The 23,702-nt window shown below is 42.9% G+C and overlaps 1 protein-coding gene across 6 annotated transcripts in view; it reads right to left on the bottom strand.

Moving 5' to 3' along the window:
* Positions 1 to 18,006, bottom strand: part of rab27a (RAB27A, member RAS oncogene family) — a 115,459-nt gene extending 97,453 nt beyond the window's left edge. Inside the window, exons 1-2 of one of the 6 annotated variants that reach the window (XM_048615989.1) lie at positions 17,804 to 18,006; positions 15,198 to 15,241 (exon numbers count right to left, since the gene is read on the bottom strand). The gene's annotated coding sequence lies outside the window, so the exon portion shown is untranslated. The other 5 variants (XM_048615990.1, XM_048615991.1, XM_048615993.1 and 2 more) reach the window with 5 other exon arrangements.
* Positions 18,007 to 23,702: the final 5,696 nt, after the last annotated feature.

Below are 23,702 nucleotides of genomic sequence, written 5' to 3' on the forward strand. Positions count from 1 at the left end.
TTGCCATAGCAAGCAGTACCTCCAAATCAATTTACAGAATTACCACGTTGAGATGAGAGATAAAGGCCTGTATTCAGTCCAGACTCGCTTCTGAAGAAAGAAAACATTCTAACAGGATATAGCATGACTCATTTTGTGGAGCTGGAAATGTTAAACTGAAGGACAGAGTAAACAGCTGATAATACTGCAGTCTTCAGACGTGACAAATATGAGGCCAAGGTCTCTGTGCAAGTCACTAATGTTTCAAAAAAAAACATTTCTAATTTTTTTTTGAAAAAACCTGAAACATAAAACAACACAGCACAGTGAGAAGAGATTAGGCCCTTTCCTGGGTTCAAAGCTACTTATTTATTCATGGCTAAAGTAAAAACAAAAAAAAAGTTACTGGTCTTCTCTCGGGGCCTCAGCTTGTTTGAAAGGATCCTAAACCTGAACAAACCAGGTTAAAGAAAACATCTTCAAATTATGCTTCAAGCACAAAAGTGGTTGAACTTAAACTGGTTTTCATGTACCTACAAGTAAAAGGTAAAAGTTGCCAAAGACCATAGGGCTGCTCCTTCACTAAAGAGGGAGAGACACGGTGATGGTTTAACCAGAGGGTCACCGTGCGTCAGGTGAGGGAAAAGGTTGAGAAGGAGAGTCCTTCATGGTAACCTCAGCTGATGCAGGAATTGAACCCACACTGTAGGTATCACTCTGCATCACAAACCAGCCTTCCTGCCGAATAAGCTAACGACCCCCTACACACACGTCCATCCCAGTTGATAGGTGCAGTTTATTGTATTAAAGATATTGCATAAATGCAAGTTGCTGTTATATTAATGCCTTTTTTCTCTCTCAGGACCTTACTCGTAGCGGATCAGAAATGAATGTCATTAGTTGGGAGTGCGTAGAAAGTGACTGCCAAACACTTGAAGCAGATTTTGTTGATAATCATTTCTTTTAAAGTGACAGAGGAAACATCTGCTCTTTTCCTAAATGGTCATCATTGAAGGACCAATGACTATTCACTTGAGGTTGCGGTGCTTTAACTGCAATAGCTGCTGCTGAGCTCATTGAGAGCTGGTTTATACAATTTGTAAACTATACTGAAAGACTGCGAGGTGCCTCACTGAAAGACAGCATTAAACCATCTATTTACTAGCTGAAAGTGGCTCAGTAAGGCCAGAAAATATTTGAGGGAAGTTGTTGTGTTCTATGGGACCTTATAGAGGTTTCTAAAATCATGATGGGCACAGTTAGGGTGAAGAACCAAGGTCTTTTTCCCCACGGTAGGGGAGTCCAAAACTAGAGGGAATAGGTTTAAGGTGAGAGGGGAAAGATTTAAAAGGGACCTAAGGGGCAACTCTTTCACATGGAGGGCGGTGGTTGTATGGAATGAGTTGCAAGTGGTGGAGGCTGATACTATTACAACATTTAAAAGGCATCCGGGTGGGTACATGAATAGGAAAGGTTTAGAGGGATATGGACCAAATGCTAGCAAATGGGACTGGATTAATTTCAGGTATGTGGTCAGCACGGACGAGTTGAACCGGAGGGTCTGTTTCCATGGTGTACATGTCTATAACTCTATGACATACAAAGTGAGAGTAGAGCTTGAGACTTACTGGAGAATTCCTCAGTGATGCAGATGGAGAGGGAGATTGGTTCAAGTTGTACTCCAGAACCATCAGCTGGGCTGGCATTAATGCACAGCACCAAGAAAGGCTGCACTGTCAGAGGTGCAGTCTTGTGGACGAGATGTTAAATGTCTGCCTTCCAGGCGAGACAAAAAATTATTTGGCATTGTTTCCAGGACGCCCAAGGGAGAGTTTGTCCTTGTGCACATCCCATATTTATCCCTCGATCAATGTCAATAGGTTACATGGTCATCAGCTCATTGCTGTTTGTGGGAGTTTGCAAATTGGCTATCACATTTCCCAAATTCCAGCAACAGCAACATTTCAAAGAACAAAGGTTAGTCAGCAGTTATTTTACCTGAAGTATCACTCAGGTTATCCTTCTTAACACAGGAAACTGTATTTGTTATAATGGTATTAAAGAATCCAACAGACTTTTATTATAGCTATTATACTCAAACATTAGATTACAACAGAAAGCATTGATAGTCTACTGGAAGTATCTTGGTGTCATGATTCAACTCACTCCTGGGTAAGATGCAATATGAAATCTTTATAGCCTCAGGTCACAAACTTTCATGAAGTGATGGAATCATGAACACATCTTTTAAAAGGTACACCAAACTGTGAGATGTAACACAACACTTGGAGCATCTCAAAAGTTATGAGAGATGCAACATAAATTCAAAGATGAATTTGGTTTGGTTCCAACAGATGTTCAGCACAGATCTCTGTAACTGGCTTCATCAGCCACGTACATCTAAAGCTCACATCCTTGCTCAGAAGAAAAATACAGAAGTCTCCAAAGATTTGGACAGTAATCAAAACAAAAAAAAAAAAGGATAAAGTACAAAACGTTCATTTTAATCACTTTGGAAAAAGCAGCTCGGGAAGTTATGCTGCAAGTCGTTAAATAAGGTTTTAATGTCAAGAGGCAATCATTGGAAGGAAAGAGGAGAAAATAAAACTCACCGACTTGTCCCCACCAACTTCATGTGGCAAGGATGGGAAGTGAATGATTAGGACCAATTAAGAGAGGAAGTTAATTAGTCAGTGTAGGAGGGCGAGTCAGGAAGTTAAGAGATTTGAAGCCAGGACTCATATTATAGAGCTGGGTTCATAAGTTAAAGACAGTTTGTGTCGAAGAACCAGGGGACAGAATTTTAAACTACCTACCCCTTACTCCGAGACGGATTTAAACAGGAATTTCTTCAGAAAGGGGTGAACCTTTGGAATTCTTTACCAGAAAGCTATGAAAGTTCTATCACTAAGCACAGACACAACAGAAATTGCTATATTTCAGGATATTGATTACACTAAAACATATGACGATCACGTGGGAAAGTTGCATTAAGACAGATAAGCCATGATCTAATTTAACAGTGGAACAGGTTCAACAGACAGAAAGGCCTACTCCTCCTTAATTTGGATTCAGCGTATCAGTGTTCCAATCTAGTTCAACTATATTTGAGCTATCAACCAGGGAACTACAATAAGGCTATTGTAGGGCTCTTGTGGCACTATGGTAGGTGTCCCTGCCTTTGGAGCAGAAACCCTGGGTTCAACTCCCACCTGCTCCAGAGGTACACAAGAATATTTATGAACAGGTTTATTAGAAAAGAAAGTAAAATGGCCATCTGGCGGTCAAGATGTAGGATCGGAGATCTAAGTTTAAAAAGAAAAGAGCATGGTACAATGTCAGTTGGTCATCTATTGAAAGTTTTTAATTTCAATCCAAGACTTGGCTTGTAACATTTATACAGAAAGTCCGTTCTGCGTTTCATTCAAAAAATTTCTTTAAATGTCAGCACTTAAAAGCAAATGTTTCCCACTGAAACATTTTTTGAAGATTAGACATTTTTTTTAAAAAAAACTTGCATTTATAAAGCACCTTTCACCAAAACATGCAAAGTGCTTAACAATTAACGCACCACCTTTTGGTATTTATTCACTGCTGTAATGCAGGAGACACAGCAGCCAACAAACTCCTGCACCAGTGATATGGTATTAACTGATAAATCTGTTAGTAGGTGTGATGTTGATTGGGATAAATGTTGGCCATGACAATGTGGATAATCCCCTCATAACTGCATTGCAGGGTCATCATGGATCTTTGAATGGTGTTTGAATCTGCCAATTGTAACTCAGAAGCAAAGATGCTACCAACTAAATCAAGGCTGAAATTTGGAATAATGCTTTGCATTCATACCCAGGGAATACTGAGGTGACCAATAAGTTCAGGAAGGAGATAAAAGAATTTTATAGAAATGTTTTATAGAAGCATTTCAGAGAACCTTCACTTAACCATTTCCAGGAATCAAGGAGCTATCTTGAGGATAGGTTAAGCCTGTACCTTTTGGAGTTTAGAAAATAAAAAAGAGATGTAATGTTATTGAAGCACAAAAGATCCTGATATGATCTTACTTAAATGGAACAGGCTCGAGAGGCCGAATGGCTAGCTCCTGTTCCTGGTTTTTGTGGGATCATCTTTGCCAACTTTTTATTCGTGTCTTAACCCCAGAACCAGAAAGCAAGTCACTGTATACAACCCAAAAAATGTCAGAAATTAATTAATATGATCTCCATGCATTGAATCCCATCATTAAGCAATTATAGAAGACAAGAACAACTGATGACTATACTGAGAGTTGGGAGATCAAGGACGATGGTCCATATAGAGTCATAGACTCAAACAAATTTGGAGCAGATGTAGGCCATATGGCCCTTCAGTCTGCTCTGCAACTCAGAGATCAAGGCTGATCTGTTTCTTTCTCAAATTCCACATTCCCTACTAACCCCGAGAACCTTCGATTCCCCTGCTGAACAAGAATCCCCCTCTGCCTTAAAAATATGCAATGACACCACCTCCACTGCCTTCTGAAGCAGAGTGAGTTTCAAAGTTACACAAACCTCTAAAAAATAATTCCCTTCATCTCCGTTCATATTAAAACAGTGTCTGTTAATTCTGAACTCAGTAACAAGAGGAAACTTCCTTTCCATATCGACCTCACTAAGATCATTCAGTACACTTACAGACAACAATCAGGTCAGCCCTCATCCTTCTAAACTCTAGTGGAAGCAAGCCCTCAGATCTGAGGAATGTTCACTGGACCCAAAACACTAACTCAGATTTTCCTTCACAGGTGCTGCTGGACCTGCTGAGTTTTTCCAGCAACTTCTGTTTTTGTTCCTGGAAACGAGCCGAGCCTGTTTAAACTATCCTCAGAAAACGACCTGCTCATTTCAGATATTAATCTAGAAAACCATTTCCAAATCATCAACCCCTACATCTGTACCCTTCTGTAAATAAACAATCTACAACTGCCCACAGTATTCGAGATGTTGTCTCACCAATATCCTATACAACTGAGATACAACACCGTTACTTTTATCACTGAATCTTAAAACTGTTACAGCAAAGAAGATTATTTACTCATCAGGTCTCTAACCAGTCTCTGAGAAATTTATCTTATTATCAGTCTTCTGCCTTTTCCCCCCACAACCCTGCATGTTGTTTCTATTTAATTATCAAGTGATCTCTTGGACGCCTCAAATGAACATAGCCTCCACCACTTACTTCTAGATCCTCACCATTTGCTACATGAATAAATTTAATCATCTTGCATTTGCTTCTTGCACAAAACAGTTTAAAAATCTGTACCTTCTGGTTCTCAATTCTTTTACAAGCAGCAAGTCACTTCCTACCTATGCTGTACAGATCTCCCTCGATTTTAAAAACTTCAAACAAATCTCCACTTAGCCTTTGCATCTCCAAGATAAACAAATCACAACTTTGCCAATCTATCTTCATAATAAAAATGTTTCTCATCCCTGGAACCATTCTCATGGACCTCTTCTGCACTCTCTCCAATGCATTCACATCTTCCCATAGTATGGTGCCCAGAATTGTACACAATACACCAACTAAGATCTTATACAAGTTCATCATAGTTTCCCTGCTATTGTTTTCTACAGTCCTATCAGTAAAGTCCAGATTACTGAATGCTTTATTAACAGCTCTTTCTACTTGACCTACCACCTTTAATTACATGCAAGTATGCACTCAGATCTCTGCTTCTGTATATCTTTTGTTTTATACAGTCTGTCCATGTTCTTTGTACCAAAGTTGATCGCCTCACACATCTTCACATAGAATTTTATCTGCCACCTATCCACTCACTCTACCAACTTGTCAATGTTTTTTTGAAATTCTCTAATGTCCCCCCCTCACAGCTCACAATTCTCCCATGTTTTTGTCATCTATCAGGAAAAGCAAAAATCCCAATACGAAACCCTGAGGATCTCTACAACAAACTTTCATCCAGTTTAATCCATTAACCATTATCCTCTGTTTGCCATACCTTAGCCAGTTTTATATTCATATTACTACTGTCACTTTATTCCATGATCTATAAAATATTCCTCACAAGTTGTCTGGCACTGTATCATAAACCTTTTGAAGTCCTTGAACACAACATCAACAGATTTCCCCCCTCATCACCCTGCTTTATTACCTCGTCAAAACACTCCAAGTTAGCTAAACACAAAATCTATGCTAATTCCTCCAAAATTAATTTATGCGACTATTCGTTCTAACCTGATCAATGGTTTCTAGAAGTTGTCCCATCACCAAAGTTAAACTGACTGGACTGTAATTACAGGGCTGACCCTTACAACATTTTTTTGAACTGCTGCGTCCTGTTTGCAATTCTTCAATTCTCAGGAACCAGCCGCAAATCCAAGGAAAATTTCAAAATTATTGCTATTGTCTCAGCAATTTCCACTGTCATTTTCTCAATAGCTCTAGATGCAGCTCAACAGTTCCAGGTGCCTTATCAGCTTTAAGTACCAACAGTTTATCCAAACCTCCTGTTTATCAATTTTATATCGTCTAGTGATGGAGTTTCCTCCTCTGGCACATTGGCCTGGGTAGCATCTGTCATAAATAAATGACTCACGCAAAGTATTCATTTAACACTGCAGCCACATCCCAAAGTGTAAATCCCCTTTTTCGTCCCTAATCAGCCGTACTCCTCCTCCTGCCACCATTCTATTATTGATGAGCTTATAAAAGGCTTTGGATTTTCTTTTTTCATAATCTCTCTGCTTTCTCAGCTCCCTGAAGAACCTTCTGTATTCAGTTTGGCTCTCCATTGTATTTTCTGTGTGATACCTATCAAAAGCACACTTTTTAAAAAATTTATCTTAATTTTTGTCTCTTACCAGCCAAACACAATTTCCCCTCCACAAAACCATGCTGAGTCTCTCCTGATTATTTTGAGTTCTTCAATGTACCCAGCTATAACCTCTTTAAACCTGATCAATTCTGACCCTTTCCCCATGACAGAGAGACAGACTTCGAGCTGACAAGGCCATATTTCCTTTCCTCTGCCTCTCTCCCTTCTTGAATACAGGAGTTATACTCATTAGTTCCCAATCTGATGGAACCTTTCCAAATTCTACCAAATTTTGGAAAATTAACACCAATTCATCTACTACCTCATTAGTCACCACTTTGAAGGCCTTATGACCAAGTCCATCAGTACCCAGGGACTTATCAGCCTGCAGTCCCACCAGTTCGCTCAGTAACACTTCCCTTGTTACTATAATTTGACCAAGTTCTCTCCCTTCCACCTCCTGATTTACAGCTAATACTGGAAGAGTTTTTGTATATATTTTTTAATCACTGTTCAGAGATATCATGACACTCCCTGGAGCAGGCAGGACTTAACCTCGTCCCACCTGGCTCAAAGGTAGGAACACTACCACTGCACCATAAGAAGCCTGATGGGACAGTTTTCGAATGAAGACAGAAGCAAAATATTTGATTGTTTCATCCGCCATTGCCTTGTTATCTATGATTAAACACTCAGTTCTCATTTGGAAAAGCAGCCCTCACTTGACTTATTCTTGTCCTTTTTAAAGGACTAGTAGAAATACTGGCTGTCAATTTTTATATGTTCCTCTCAGTCTCATTTCTCTCCCTTAATTAATCTTTCATTGCCATTCTTTAGCTCCTGCGCAATTATCTGACCCTGCCACTGATCTTTGTGCCTTTTCCTCAAGTCTGAAGCTTTCCTTGCCATCCATGGTTACATAGAGCAGTTAAGTCCTGTCCTAAGAATTTTTCTTTCTAAAATTCTGAGTATTCCTGAAATATTCCCTTAAATGTCTGCCATTGCTTGACTTTTGATCTACCCCCCCCCCATACTAATTCTAGTTTGCTTCACATGGTTCAACTTTTACCCAGAGTTGCCCTATTTACATTTAAAATTTTAGTCTCAGACCCACACTTCTCCCTTTCAAACTGGACAGAAAATTCAATCATATTATAGTCACTATCAACAAGCAGTGCTTTTACTTAATTAAACCTATCACATTAAACAATACCAGGTCGAACCTCCCTGCTCTCTGGTTGATTCCAGTCCAGCTGCTATTCCTGACAGCCATCTTAAAACAGCACAGCAGCATAAAGATAGGGTCTTACAGCACGGCAACAGACCCATCAGCCCAATCTGCCCATGCCAACCAGGTTTCCTAAATTGAACAAGTTGTATTTGCCAGCATTCAGCCCATATGCCTCTAAACCTCTCCTATTATGTATCCATCCAGATGCTATTTAAATGTTGTAATGTACCTGCCTCTAACACTTCCTCTCGCAGCTTGTTCCATACACACACCACCCTCTGTATGAAAATATTACCCCTTAGGCCCCTTTTAAATATGGCAGGGCAACCGGAATTGAATGCAGTACTCCAAACATGTCCTCACCAGTCTTGAGCAGCTGTTAACATGATGTCCCAAACTCCTATACTCAATGCTCTGACTAATGAAGGCCAGCATACCAAATGCCTTCTTCACCACCCTGTCTACCTGTGACACCACTTTCAAGGAATCAAGGAATTATGTATCTGCAACCCTAGGTCTATCTGTTTGACAACACTCCCCAGGGCCCAACCATGAACTGTGTAAGTTCTGCTCTGGTTTGTCTTACCAAAATGCATTTATCTAAATTAAACTCATATTCCTAGCTCACACAACAAACTTATTTTCACAGGCAATTTAGTGATTATAGTGGTTCAGGCCACTACTTGCTTTCCCCACCCCCGGTGGGACAATATATGCAGAGCAGCCCATCATTCAACATTAGATAACCCACAGTTGCCTAATATTCTTAACATTATTTAGCCAAGAGAACTATTTGCCAGGATTTTTCAGGAAACTGCACAAGGCAAGATAAGGTTCAAGACCATGACCCTATTGTTCCAAAGCAAATAAAATTCTTCTGCCAGCTTCACCTAATAACCTGTGGCCTCTTTTCATAATGGCAATAACACTGTAAAGTGAATGAGGCAATAAGCCTTCATCCAACAGAACACAACCCCAGTGGGTCAATCTAACCCATACTCGTACGGCAGGCAGTGTCTAACATTCATACCCTGATCAGGGTATGGAATACAGGTTATCCAAACTCTGGTCCGTCCAAGCCTTCACTTGGGGCCCTGGACACAGTTGCCTGAGAATTTGTAAATAGAAAGTGCAAAGTGAGCACCAGGAGGCAGAACTTTCCATCTGGAGTCAGGACCCCAACGACAGGCAGTAACCTCTCACTGCCGACTGGAACCACCCGGCCAATAGAAGATCTTCCAGCACAGAAGGAGTTCCAGCCTGCAGTTCAGGTACTGAAGAAACACAGATAGAAACTAGGAGCAGGAATAGGCCATTCGGCCCCTCAAGCCTGTCTAGCCATTGAACATGATTGTGACTGATTGTCCGACTCAGTGCCCTGTTCCCGCTTTCTCCCCATATCCTTGATCCTTTTAGCCATAGGAACCAAATCTAACTCCTTCCCGAAAACATTCAATGTTTCGGGTTCACCTGCTTTCTGCAGCACAGAATTCCACATCCTCTCTGCGCAGAGAAACAGTGTCCCCATCTTGAGGCGTCATCTCAGCATTTTATTTTCCAATACAGTAAGTAAAGAGAGGGTCACAGTTGCTGGAGCAGCATAGGTACGGGAGGAATCTCACCTCAAAACAAGTCTCAGCTGCAATTGGAGCAGAGTAGCTACAGTGACTTGAGTAGTTTTGCTTTGAATATCATTGAAAGCTTGGACAACTCCGTCCCTTTAGAAAGCAGTTGTGACTGTGGCCTGAGCAGGGGAGCTGTGATGGGGAAAGAGACCGTTTTTCACAAAGGCTGATGGGAGAATCAGATGGCTAAGGCCGGAGCTTGGTGGACCATGGAGCTTGGTGGGTACAGAATTCTCTGAGGCTGGTTCCATGCCGTGATCCCAACTCCTGACCATTCCCAGTTATTTTTGGTCGGGGGTTGGGGGTTGCGAAGGAAGCTTCAAAAAGATGAAGGTCCCTCATTTGCAAGCCCCAGTCTGCAGCCAGGAGGCAGCCTTGAGTTTTGTTGCCCAACTGAAACATCCAGCTCATCGGCCTCTGATTAATTATGTTAATTGAGTATTTGGATTGAGCTGACAAGCTTGTGAGCAGGTAGCCAGCCATTCCTCTCCTAATCCAGCCTCCTGGGAATGGTCAGGAGTTGGGATCGCGGCATGGAACCAGCCTCAGGGAATTCTGTACCCACCCAGCTCCATGGTCCACCAAGCTCCGGCCTTAGCCATGTGATTCTCCCATCAGCCTTTGTGAAAAACGGTCTCTTCCCCATCAGAGCTCCCCTGCTCAGGCCACAGTCACAACTGCTTTCTAAAGGGATGGAGTTGTCCAAGTTTTCAATGATGTTCAAAGCAAAACTACTCAAGTCATTGGAGTAAATGGCTGTGGCCCAAGCACTAACAGAGCATGCTGCCAGTTCCAGCGCATTAAAGTCAACTCTGCATCTGAGCATTTCACACAAAAGTAAATCTTAATATATTTTACAACAAAAATTCTATTTTCTTAAAGAATGTCTCCTGCAGAGAAATTCTATTTATGACCCATTTCAGTCACCTAGCATCTGGGGATACTTCCATCAGATACAGCATTGTCCAATGCAAAGTAAACCTCCCTATTCTCAGCCCCAACCACAACCTTATGGGCCCCTGTTGACTTCCCCCACATCTCACTGACTTTCTCAGCACTCTAGAGCATCCACTTTTCATTAGTTCTCCCTTTAAGGTTGAACAGTCGCACATGCATAACCCACAGCTCAACTCCCCCTTCTGCCTCCTAGAGTGAACGTACAGCGATACCTCCCCAGTGTGAGCGACTTCAAACTAATCCATTGAAACAATGGTAAAGCTGTAACATCCACTGGAATTTACACTGTCAATGCAAATTCTTTATCATAATGCAACCTTTTTCCATATTCGTCACAGAAAGCAGTGGATAACTGGCACAAACATCTGGGAATCATGGGGGAGGGGGAATATGTTCCCATTCATTCAGATATTTAGGCCACAGTTCACATGGACCATAAGCATCTTTTCCTGATAAAATATGTGACAATTGGTTGTGTAGCTTGAAGGGAACCACTGCACATCAAGCACAAGGTGAGCAAGATAGTTCCAAATACCTACACCAACTGGATTGGGAATTGAACCACATGCACGTCATCTCAACAAGTGAACTAACCAGCTCTATCCTGTTCCTGTTCACTTACCCCTTTATAACACTGAATAAAGTGTATTCCTGATTCATGTTTACCCCACAATTTAAATTGGCACCGTTATCAAATATGGTGCAAGATAGTACGCCTCAGAGACGTCCTTTCAAAGCCCATAGTAACACCCTGCTGGACTGGGAGGAAGGAAGACAAGACATCTGGCTGGTGTCAGTGCTGGATTTCAAACCAACTCCAGCTGCAGGAACCGCTCTTTACTTCCCCTGTGTAATGGCAAAACCTGCAATAAGGCAGGGGAGAGATCTTCAGACCATCCTCCTTGTGCAATGCTGGGCAGGCTGGTCTATTAAATTCTGGGCTCATCTTCCTGGGTCTATGAACTACCAGCATTTTGACATCTCAGAATTCTGGACAGAGAGGGGGAAGCAGACCCAGCCCAGTGAAAATACTTCAAAACAATTCACAGCCAAGAATAGTAAAAAAAATGTTAACAGAGAAGATTTCCTAATTTGCCACTCAATGGATCACAGACTAGATTTTAGTTTGACCGTACCCAATAAATAGAGTTTTTAATCAGTTTAGAAAGCACACTGTTTATATGTGAAAGAGGTAATTTAAATAAACCACATTTACATTCTTTAATATATGGTCAGCTCCTGGTTGCCTGGAAACAACAGCACCAAAATCTGAACAAATGATGAGCGTTCCCTCTCAGGCAGTCTGCAGCTAAAGCCACACAGACACATTGGTTGACTTCGAGACAACAAGGTGCAGGGCTGGATGAACACAGCAGGCCAATCTCTGCTCTAGGAGCAGAGATTGGCCTGCTGTGTTCATCCAGCCCTGCACCTTGTTGTCTCGGATTCTCCAGCATCTGCAGTTCCTACTATCATTGGTTGACTTCTGCTGGCATAATGGGAGGGACAGTGTTACCAAGAGCATCATTCAGGGTTTAAGAAACACAAGGCCACAAGAGAAAACAAATTATCATTGTCCAATTAACAAATGCGTAAGCGCCCATTTCAGATGGAAACAAAGCCTTTAAGAGAGAGGAGATGCGAGATTTGGGTGGACAGCATTGTGGCGGCAGTGTATTGCTGAAATGGACAAATAACCCCGGGATAACAGGGTAGAAATAGTACCTTGCGAAATCTATTTTACAAACGGAGCACAGCCCAGTTCCAGGGGCCAACATCTTGCACTTCAAGGACATGTTGAAATGCACAGTTTGATCCAAAACAGAGTCAAATCGTTTTTCCAAGCATCCTGGTTCCCATCTGGGTCAAATGCAAATCATTATAAAGTTTAGGGATCCTGACAGAAATTGATCAGTCAAACCTATCTACAGTGATCTCACTTTCCAGCCCATGGCCCTCAGCCTTGAATGTTATGACATTTCAAGTGCTCATTCAAGTATTTTTTTTAAAAAGGTTGCGAAGTTTCCCACTTCTACTCTCCTTCCAGATGCCTATCAAAAAAAGCTTTTGTCTCAAATCCCTTCTAAGCCTGCTACCTTTCACCTTAAAAGTTATGCCTCCTCATTATTGACCCTTGAACAAAGGCGCACAGCTGCTTCCTAACCACCCTGTCCATGCCCTCAAATCAGATCCCTTCTCAACCTTCCCTTTAAAAAAAAGGTGAGTCTAATGAGCTTCTTTTCATAGAGAAAATACTCCAATCCAGGCAACATCCTGGTGAATCTCCTCTGCATCCCCTCCAGTGCAATCACATCCTCCCTATGGTGTGGTGACCAGAACTGCATACAGTACTCCAGCTGTGGACTAACCAGAGTTTCGTACAGCTCTAGCATAACTTCCCTGCTCTTATAACCCACGGCATGACTGATAAAGGCATGTCCTGTATGCCTTCTTAACCACCCTGTTAACCTATCCTGCAGTCATCAGGGATCTGTGGGCAAAAAGCCCGAGATCGCCCTGTTCCTGAGGTGGTCTGCCATACATCAAGTACTTCCTTGTCTTGTCACTTCTTCCAAAGTGTATTACTCATATTTTTTAGAGTGAAGTTCCATCTGCCCATCTGACCAATCCCTCAGTATCCTCCTCTAACCTAAACACCATCCTCCTCACTATTAACCACCGCCAATCTCAGTGTCATCCCCAAGCTTACTTACCATCTCCCCCAACCCCCCTACATTTTCAACAATATTGTTTATATATATCATGAACAACAAGAGCCCAGCACCAGTCCCTGTGGTACACCGGCCTCCAATCACAGAAATAACCTTCTACCACTACACTCTATTGCCTACCAGTAAGCAAATTTTTGATCCATCTTGCCAAATTACCCTGAATCCATGTGCTTTACTATCTTTGTCAGTCTCCCATTGGGGACACGGTCAAAAGTTCTGCTGAAATCCCTATAAACACCATCAACTACAAACCTGCTAACCTTCTTGGAAACTTTTAATTTAATTTGTTAGGCATGGCCTCTCTCTAACAAAGCCTTGCTGACTATCTCTGATCAAACCTTGCCTCTCCAAGTTGAGATTCAGTCTCTCCTTCAGAATTTTCTCCAGTTGTTTCCCTACCACTGATGCGAGACTCACAGGTCAGTAATTCCCTGATTTATTTCTACCACTCTTCTTGAAAAGTGGAACCACGTTAGCAGTGCTCCAGTCCCCTGTTACCTCCGCTGTGGATTAAAAAATATGGGTTAAAAATTAAAAACTGTCTCCCTCACCTCCCACAGCAACTCATCCAGACCTGGATTTGTCCTCTGCTAAACCCATCAAAACCTCCAGTACCCCCTCACTGTGTGGCAAACTGCTCCATGAATCTCTGCCTGAATTTTTGTACCTTCTTCTCCCAAGTGATGACAGAAGTGAAGCACTCGTTTAACACCTTATCAATGTCCTCCAGCTCCTCCCACAGATTCCTCCCTAATACACCCTACTCTCTCCCTGGTTATCCTCCTCCTGTTGATACACTTACAGGATATCTTGGGATTCTCCCTAATTTTACCCACCGGTGTTTTCTCATGACCCTTTTTGCTCTCCAAATTGCTTTCTTAAGTTTGCCTCTGCAATTCCCAGACTCCACTAGGACCTCCAGTAATTTGCTCCCTTTGTACCTGAGCCCTTCTTTCTCTTGCTTGTCAGCGCCGGCCTTCAGGATTGCTTTGTGGTAGCTGAGGCTAAAGAAAGTGATATTTTTGAATTAAAATAGCAGTTGAAAATCATCTTGCAGAACCAGGAGGAACACACATTAACTTAATACAGGAAAGAGATCCAGTGTTTGGTGGCATGGTGCAGAGATAACAATCTCTCCCTCAATGTCAGCAAAATGAAAAAGCTGGTCATTGACTTCAGGAAGTAGAGTGGAGGCCACACTCCTGTCCACATCAATGGTGCTGTGGTGGACTTGGTAGAGAGCATCAAGTTCCTAAGGAATGATGGTCACCGACAATCTGTCCTAGTCCACCCACGTTGATGTTACAGTCAAGAAACCACAGCAACACATCCACTTCCTCAGGAGGCTAAGGAAATTTAGCATGTCCGGATTCATCACAGCTTGGTACGGCAATTGCTCTGCCCAGGACCGCAAGAAACTACAGAGAATTGCAAACACAGCCCAGTCCGTCACACAAGCCAACCTTCCATCCAATGACTCCATCTATACACCTCACTGCCTCAGGAAGATAGCCAACATAATCAAAGACCCCTCTCACCCTGGTTATAATCTCTTCTGTCGGGCAGAAGATACAAAAGCTTAAACACACGTACCAACAGATTCAAGAACATCTTCTTCCCCGCTGTTATTAGGCTTCCGAATGAACCTCTCAATGTTTAAATTTAATGTTGATCGCACTGTTTGTGAGCCTTTCTACAGCTGTAACATTATATTCCTCGTTCTGTTCTATTACCCTCATGTACTTTGAATGATATGATCTGCCTGTATTGCACGCAAAACAAAACATGTCACTGTACCTAGGTACACGTGTCAACAAGAAATCAAAATGAAATAACTGAATAACTATGACTGTTACCTTCAGGAAGTCTGTCAGTCTTCCCAGGACTTATCTTCGGGACTCTGGTGATAAGAAACGGGACCAGCATTAGTCACCATCAACGTTCAAACTGTCTGTGAAGGGGTGACAGGCACCAGCAAAAAATGTCGATAAAACCACACCCTAAAGGGTTCCAGATGCACAACAGATTCCAACAACATTCTGAAAATTAATTCAACCAATCATTTATTTAATGATTTTATTTGGAGGCTGACAGCCGAAAGCCAAAAATAATTTTAAATCTGTATGGAAATCGGTAGTTATAAGCAAAAGGCTGGCAAGTCGAGCACTATGATCCCATGGATGGTGGAGCAGACTCTTTGGGCAGAACCTACATCTTATGGTTTTTACAAGCAGAGAAGGTTGCCAGATTGCCACAATTTTTTTTTAAATTGGCTCAGGACAGGGAGAACAGTTGACCTCTGGTCAACAGGTCATCCCCACTACATGGGTGCCTCAAAGACAAGGTCTCTCAGTTTTTAAAATGAAAACTATCAATGTTCCAAGGTGGCTGTGACTGACTGACAGTTACTCAAGAAAACAATCAAAGCAGCATCGCGCATGACCCAACAACCTTTTCAAAACCTATCATACATAAACTTTTTGGACCATCATCCTTATGCCAGTGTCAACTCATCTGGACCTCTCTCAAGCAACTTCCCTGATATTTGGGAGAAAAATAAAACAGCTGCAATGGATGCTAGTCCAGTCTTAATTGGAATGTGTACTGCACCTTCCCCAAGGAGCAACACAGGGTTGGGCTGGTTACAGTCAATGTGGGAGGGCAATTATAATAAAACATTAAAACACATCATGGGGAGTGATGCAAGGCAAGTGAGCTGTTAATGAATGATAATAGCCCGCTTATCTGGTGCAACAGAGTCTCTGTTGTAAAAATCAGGGACAGAATCATTCCCATTTACCTGCTGTTTAAAAAAAATCTAAAGTCAATTCAACAAAAACCTGTATGAAAGCATTTTCAGGATGCTCGTTTTAAAACAGAGAACCAATGGTGGAGGGCTGAGAACATGCTGGAACAAAAAGTTGGTTAATGTTAAAATTACACACACTTCTTGAATGGACAAAAGTGAACATTTGTTCCAATATTGACATATGTGAATGTCTTGCTGGTGCAATGCACATATATCCATGGGGGATCTCATCACAACTCATCTTACATCTTAACCAGAGCAGATCCACACGTGTTCTACAGCTTTATAGACACAAGTAATTCCAAATCTAGGAAAGTAGTAATGTGGGGTGAAAATTACTGCAGATGCTGGGATCTGTGCTGAAAAAAAAACTAATGAAGGGTCACCTGAAAATGTTAGCTTGCTGTCTCTCCACAGATGCTGCCTAACCCACTGTGATATCCAGCATTTTTTTTTTGTTTTCAATTCAAAGCAGTAATATAGACGGTTGAGATGGTCAGTTAAAAAAGAAATAGGCTGGCTATGGACTGGAGCATCATGGTGAGAAACTTACTAGTTCTCTGACAACTCCCCAGGCGCCCTAAGCAGCTCTGTGTAATAGGCTTGCATTGAAACAGCCACAACACGAGGGCACTTGTGGCACGGCGGTAAAGTCCCTGCCTCTGAGCCAGGAGGCGTGATTCAAGACCCAGCACCTCCAGAGGAGAATCTAAGGTCTCTCACACAGGGCGGTTAAAAATATCATGACTGCAGCCCGTCAAGAGAGCTCGTCAGTCCCATGATATGGCTGGAGAGCTTTACACAACGATTCTGGTTACAATTCTAAACCCTAACAGGAGACACAAAACACAGAATTATTGCAGAGAGACTGCAGTTTGGGAAAATGCAAATGATCCTTTTAACAGGTTTCTCTTTAAACACAGCCGAATATTGCAGACATGTCGAGTCCTGTACTTTATCTTTGAACAGTGCAGTTTTCTTGCAATCTCCAGTTCCCCCCCACCCCCCCAAAACACTTGCCTCCCGCCACGTCCTCTCCCCACGCCAAACTTAACTCAGAATTTGCGCCGGGAGACACATGTTTAAGGACGCGGTAGATGACAAAGAAACACTAAACAACAAAATAAAAGACCCCAAAGTCTAAAGGCAGATTGCACAAGAACTACAGGTTTGAGTGACCTCACTCCTCCCTGGGTTAGAAGATGCGATATGGCCCGTGAAATTGGTACCAAACTACGGCAACGCCGGTTCCTTCGCTCAAATTGTGTGGAGCGACTGGCTATGAACTTTAAAGGAGCAAAGTAATGCCACTGGTCTATCAAAGTTTGGAAAGGACCAGGAGGTAAATTAGAAAGTGCAGGCGAAGGGAAAAAAATACCCCAGGTCCTGTGGCACAGCCCACGTCATTCTTAACAAGCACAAACCTGTTCATTTCAGAAGATACCGAGTCAATGTCAAAAAAAAACTTGTCTATTTCAGGTCTTTTCCTTTGTTTGAAACAGATCAGACCAGGGGATTCCTCACAGAGCAGGGTCACAAACAGAATTCAATTTTGCAGCAATCTAAAACAAACTTCCTTAAACTAGATTAAAACCTTTGACAGGCAGTAAACATTTCAAAAAGTGGGATCAGTTGTACAATTGTACAAACTACCTTCCAGCCAGCTGTTCCCCTTCACTGGTGAATCGCTGCTGCAGCTCGGCCAATTTCACCCTGACTCACTCACTCACTCACTCACTGGTTACACGCGGAAACAACTCCAGCTCAGACTTCGTGAATTTAAATGCACTTCAATTCATCTCACATCCTTCCTCTTTTGGGAGCAAAAATGGTTTTCTCCGTCGGTGCAACATCACTTCCCGTAACAGGACTCCACCTCTCTGCCGCAGGAGCGCCCGTACCTTAGCAACCAGCTAAATGTGACTGACGGTGAGTCAGTACCTCCGGCTTACAGCTCCTTGCTGTCTCTTCTACTGGGCCTTCTTCCACGTTGTGTTTTTCTCTTCCTGAAGACCCTTAACTGTCCAAAAATTATTTCTAATCAACTCGTCTACCGGATTAAAGCAAAGTTGCCACAGCCTTACCAGACCATATTGCCCATTGCTCTCTGATGAGAGAGAGAAATGACTGGTGGTGGTTTAATTTGAGGGTCACCATTGCCCCAAGTGAGGGGGAAGGAGGATGAGGAGAGACCTTCAGAATAAGCTCAGCCAGTGCAGGAATTGAACCCACACTGTTAGCATCACTCACCAGCCAACTGAACTAACCAACCCCCTCCCTAGATGTGGGACCTGAACTCAGAAATAAGGAAATTGCCACAAGAACCATTTTTTCCCCACCCCAGAGCTGCCTCTGAGGCAGGTTAGACTTGAACCTGGGTCTTCTGTCCCAGAGGTAGGGGCAGTGCCATTGTACCCACAGGAACCAAGTACTGTCTTCTAATCAAAGTGAAATGTGATAATAAAAGAATTTGATGGAGGTTTTCAAAGTGGGCTGTGTAGAGACAATAGGGAGAAGCTGTTCCCACCTGTAAGACGAACAAGAACGAGAGGTGTGTAGGTTAAAAGTGACACACTAAAGAAGCAAGGGTGATGCGAGAAAAGACTTTTTAACACAGCGAGCAGTTACGGTATGCAATGCACTGCCTGGAAATATGGTGGAGGCAGGTTCAATTGAACCATCCAAGAGGACATTGGATGATTATTTGGATAGAAATAGTGTGCGAGGGTCTGGGGAAGAGGAGGGAGCTTCGCACCATGTAACGATGGTCATTTCAAGAGCCAGTGTAGACATAATGGGCCAAATGGCCTCCTTCTGCGACATAACCATCTGCATAGGGTCATAGAGCATGGAAAAAAACCCTTCAGTCCAACTAATCCATGCCGACCAGACATCCTATACAAATCTATCCCATTTGGCCCATATCGCTCTAAACCCCTCCTATTCATATACCCATTCAGATGCCTTTCAAGTGTTGTATTCATAACAACATCCACCACTTCCTCTGGCAGCTTGTTCCAAACACGTACCACCTTCTGCGCGAAAAAGTTGCCCCTTAGGTCCCTTTTAAATCTTTCCCCTCTCACCTTCAATCTATGCCCTCTAGTTTTGGACTCCCCTATCCCGGGGAGAAGACCTTGTCTATTCACCCTATCCATGCCCCTCATGATTTTATAAACTTCTATAAGGTCACCCCTCAGCCTCCGACGCGCCAAGGAAAATAGTTCCAGTCTATTCAGCCTCTTCCTATATCTCAAACCCTCCAACCCTGGCAACATCCTTGTAAATCTCTTCTGAACCCTTTCAAGTTTCGCAACATCTTTCCTATAGCAGGGAGGTAGGCATTGCAGGCCTATTCCAATAGTGGTCTAACCAATGTCCTGTACAGCTGCAATATGACCTCCCAACTCCTATACTCAATGCAGGGACCAATAAAGGCAAGCATACCAAAGGCCTTCTTCACTATCCTATCTACCCGCGACTCCACTTTCAAGAAACTTTGAACCTGCACTCCAAGGTCTCTTTGTTCAGCAACAGCCCCCAGGACCTTACCACTATTAGTCCTGCTCTGATTCGCCTTTCCAGAATGCAACGCCTCATATTTATCTAAACTAAACTCCATCTGCCACTCCTCGGCCCACTGGCCCATCTAATGAAATCCCGTTGTACTCTGAGTTAACCTTCTTTGCTGTCCACAACATCACCAATTTTGGTGTCATCTGCAAACTTACTAACCAATCCTGTGATAGTGTCTCCCATGTTAAAATGTATGAAAGGGCAAAATGCTAGCCGCAGAGGGCCCAGGTGCAGGGAGATTTGTACTGAGATGCCCTGTTCCTGCACCTCTGTTTCCCTTTCCTAAACAATGGGCTAAGCGAAGAGGTGAAATAAAACACCTATTCATTGAAAGGTCCAAATTGAAAGAAAGATTTGCACTTGTGTAGTGGTTTTCACAGCCACTAGATCTCGCTAAGCACTTTGCAGTCAATGGAGCACCTACTTGAATTGTAGTCACTATTTGCAAAGTAAGAAACACAGGATCCATTATGTGCACAGCAAGCTCCCAGAGACAGCAATGTATTAATGGCCAGGTGATTTTTTTTCATGATGTTGATTGAGGAATATATGTCAGACAGGACACCAGGGACAACTCCACTTCCTTCCTTGCGAATAGTGTCATGGTAGGCAGGACCTCAGTTTGACATCTCACCTGGAAAACTGGCAGCCCTGACAGTGCAGCTTTCTCTCAGTACCTGCACTGGAATGTCAGCCCTGGAGTGGGGCATGAACACAGACCTTGGGACTCAGAGCTGCTGCCAATGGCTACAAAGAGGAAACTTCACCCACTAATTATTATCTTTGGATTAGATTCTTGAAAAGCAAGGAGGTGAAAGTTGGGAATAAGTAAGAATGTGGGGTAATGAAAGCAGCCATGAATATCAGAACAGGCTTGAAAGGGCTGAATGGCCTGCTCCTGCTCCTAGCCCACATGTTTGTACAAGGGGTTGCAGTAGCTGCTAAAATGACACAATTGTTTGGGAAGATACTCAGCTAGAACAAAGGAATCTGTGGCCTTGTTTGTTTTTCAATGTCACAAAGTCCCAATGCCCCTTAACACATCCAAAATGTTCCCCTTCAGGGCCAGAACTCCCATGACCTTCCCCTGACCTATGCTGCAATAAGAAGAGAAACAATTTCAGGGAGAAAAAAATACTCAAGTTCACATTAACTTGGGTGTGCAGCTTCGGCGGTTCAGTGGATACATTTCTGTGCCAAATTCACTTCCACCTGGATCCAATTTGAGCAGCTGCCAAAGAGGAAGGCTGGCACATCCCATTGAAAACATTAAGGTGGCCTGTGTTTTAGCAGTTGCTGTAAATTCCTTCCACTACACAAGTGTCTAACATGAAGCTGATAAGGAAACTCAAAGGGTTGGGAAAACATGTCCTGAAATGCAGATATAAAAGGTAAAGACATGCTGTTATGTAGGAAATATGGAGATGGCCCTGATTTGGGTTACCCACAGGTAAGTAGTTCATGCTGAATTCCTCATCACCAATTGGTACAGCCACCATGCTCTAGTGAAGAGGATAGTGATAGTTCACTCCCATAGTATATGGTCACCATAGTTTCCATATTACTTAGGAGCTTCCTGCCGAGTGACGGTTATCCATTGTTGAGACAGCATCTGGTGATTTCATTGTTTCGTATTTATTCAGTCTTCATGGGTATCTTTAGGTATGCCAGCATTTACTGCTCATCACTAATTGGCCTTGAGCTGCTGGAGTCATGTGATTTAGGTGCATCCACAGTGCGGTTAGGCAGGAATTTCAGAGATTTTGACAGTTAAGAAGGAAATCTTTTTAGGTTTAAAGTTGTCACACAATGATAATTGTTTGGAACAGAATCAATTCGGCATAATCTAATACCTAAGGCAAGCAGCTGTACCTGTTGCTACTTTTGCTGGATTTAGGGCAGACTTCCCCTAGAGGTGCAGTTCCTACTGTTCGGTTCCAGATAACCTTACAAATCAGCACACTGATGGATAGGGACTTAGACAAATAGTGAGGTTTCCCAGTGTTCTCTATATTTCAATTGCTTGGTGAATACACTGTTTTATTTCCACATTGTATCTCATTGCCACTACATTTTCCTGCCAAACTTCTTCATTAATTCATTCATGGAACATGGGCATCGCTGGTTGGGCCAGCATTTACTGCTCATCCCTAGGTGCCCTTGAGAAGGTGGTGTCTTCTTGATCCTCTGCAGTCCATTTGGTGTAAGTAGCCCCACAGAGCTCTAAGGGAGGGAATTCCAGGGTTTTGACCCAGCGACAGTGAAGGAACAATGATGTATCTCCCAGTCAGGATGGTGAATGGTTTGGAGGGCAACATACAGGTGGTGGTGTTCCCATGTGTCTGCTGCGTTTGTCCTTCCAGTTGATAATGGTTGTGGGTTTGGATGGTGCTGTTCAAGGAGCTTTGGTGAATGTCTGCACCGCATCTTATAGATAGTACACACTGTCGCTGAGTGTCAGTGGTGTGGAGAGTGTGAATGCTTGTGGTTGTTGTCAAAAAATTTAAACTGCTCAGTAAGGATATAGTCATAGTTAATGCTGAAGAACATCCTCTTGTGAATAATGTGTGAGCACTCCCACTCTCTGACCAAACTGTTTACAGCCACGCAACATTGCCCTGGTCCCTGGAATCTTTCCCTGGTTTATTTACCATCAGGGCTGACATCTGCATCCAGGAGACCACAAAACCCAGGACCAGTTGTGACGCACTGGAAGTTTGATCCAACTGATGGCATAACGAGGCATAACATGCTTACTAATCAACAACTGGGGTGGAGGAGTGCTCCAAGACCAAACTGCGAACGTATTTGTCCTTTAATTTCTCCAGCACCTCTTTGCTCAGCTGAACGTTCCCCTCTTCCTCCTGCCTGAATGTGGTCTTGACAAAGAAACCTTTTCTTCCTCTTACAGCAGTGACTCCCTTCTTCCCTATTCCACTCCACTCTGTTTAACAGAGTTTCTCTCCCTGTTCTTTCCCTCTCTGCAGTGTAAGTGAGTGATAGTTCTGGTATTTGCGCTCACAGTTTTAATGAAGAGAAGGTTCATGATACCCAGTATCACTTTGATGTAGGTATTGCTCAGATTGAAAACCTGATTGCTAAGAGGGTGGATGTCCAACTCCGACAGCACCTTCAGGAGCAGGTCTCTTAGAATGGACTCAGAATGACCCTGAATCCAAGTCTGCTGTTATCTCACAGATTGGCTGATCCACAGCATCAGGTTATTACCAAGGCAGTGTCACAGCCAATCACATGTGTGGTGTCAGCCTCTTACATTGACTAACTGTGATGACTGTGAAGGGTGGGGGACAGAAACAACATTAAACTGTAAAACTCGACAGGGTCCTCTTTCTAATCCAAAACCAGGTCTCTCTTTCCACATATACGCTTCAGGTAGTCCTTTTCTCTCACAAGGTTTCACTCCTGTTATTTTCTTGAGCTATAGGGAGAGGCTGAATAGGCTGGGGCTATTTTCCCTGGAGCGTTGGAGGTTGAGGGGTGACGTTATGGAGGTTTATAAAACCATGAGAGACATAGATAGGATGAATAGCCAAGGTCTTTTCTCAGGGTAGGGGAGTCGAAAATAAGTGGGCATAGGTTTAAGGTGAGAGTGGAAAGATTTAAAAGGGACCTGAGGGGCAACTTTTTCACAAGAGTGTGGTGCGTGTTTGGAACCAAGTGCCAGAGTGAGTGGAGGAGGCTAGTACAATTACATTTAAAAGGTGTTTGGATGGGTACATGAATAGAAAAGGTTTAGAGGGAAATGGGCCAAATGCTGACAAATGTGACGAGATTAATTTAGAATATCTGGTCGGCATGGACAAGTTGGAGGAAGGATCTGTTTTCCATGTTGTACAACTCTGTGATTCTATGATAACAAGGTGTAGAGCTGGATGAACACAGCAGACCAAGCAGCATCAGAGGAGCAGGAAAGCTGACGTTTCGGGCCTAGACCCTTCTTCAGAAATTTCTGAAG

Source organism: Rhincodon typus, chromosome 33 (assembly GCF_021869965.1).
Source record: "Rhincodon typus isolate 14 chromosome 33, sRhiTyp1.1, whole genome shotgun sequence".
Lineage (NCBI taxonomy): Eukaryota > Metazoa > Chordata > Chondrichthyes > Orectolobiformes > Rhincodontidae > Rhincodon > Rhincodon typus.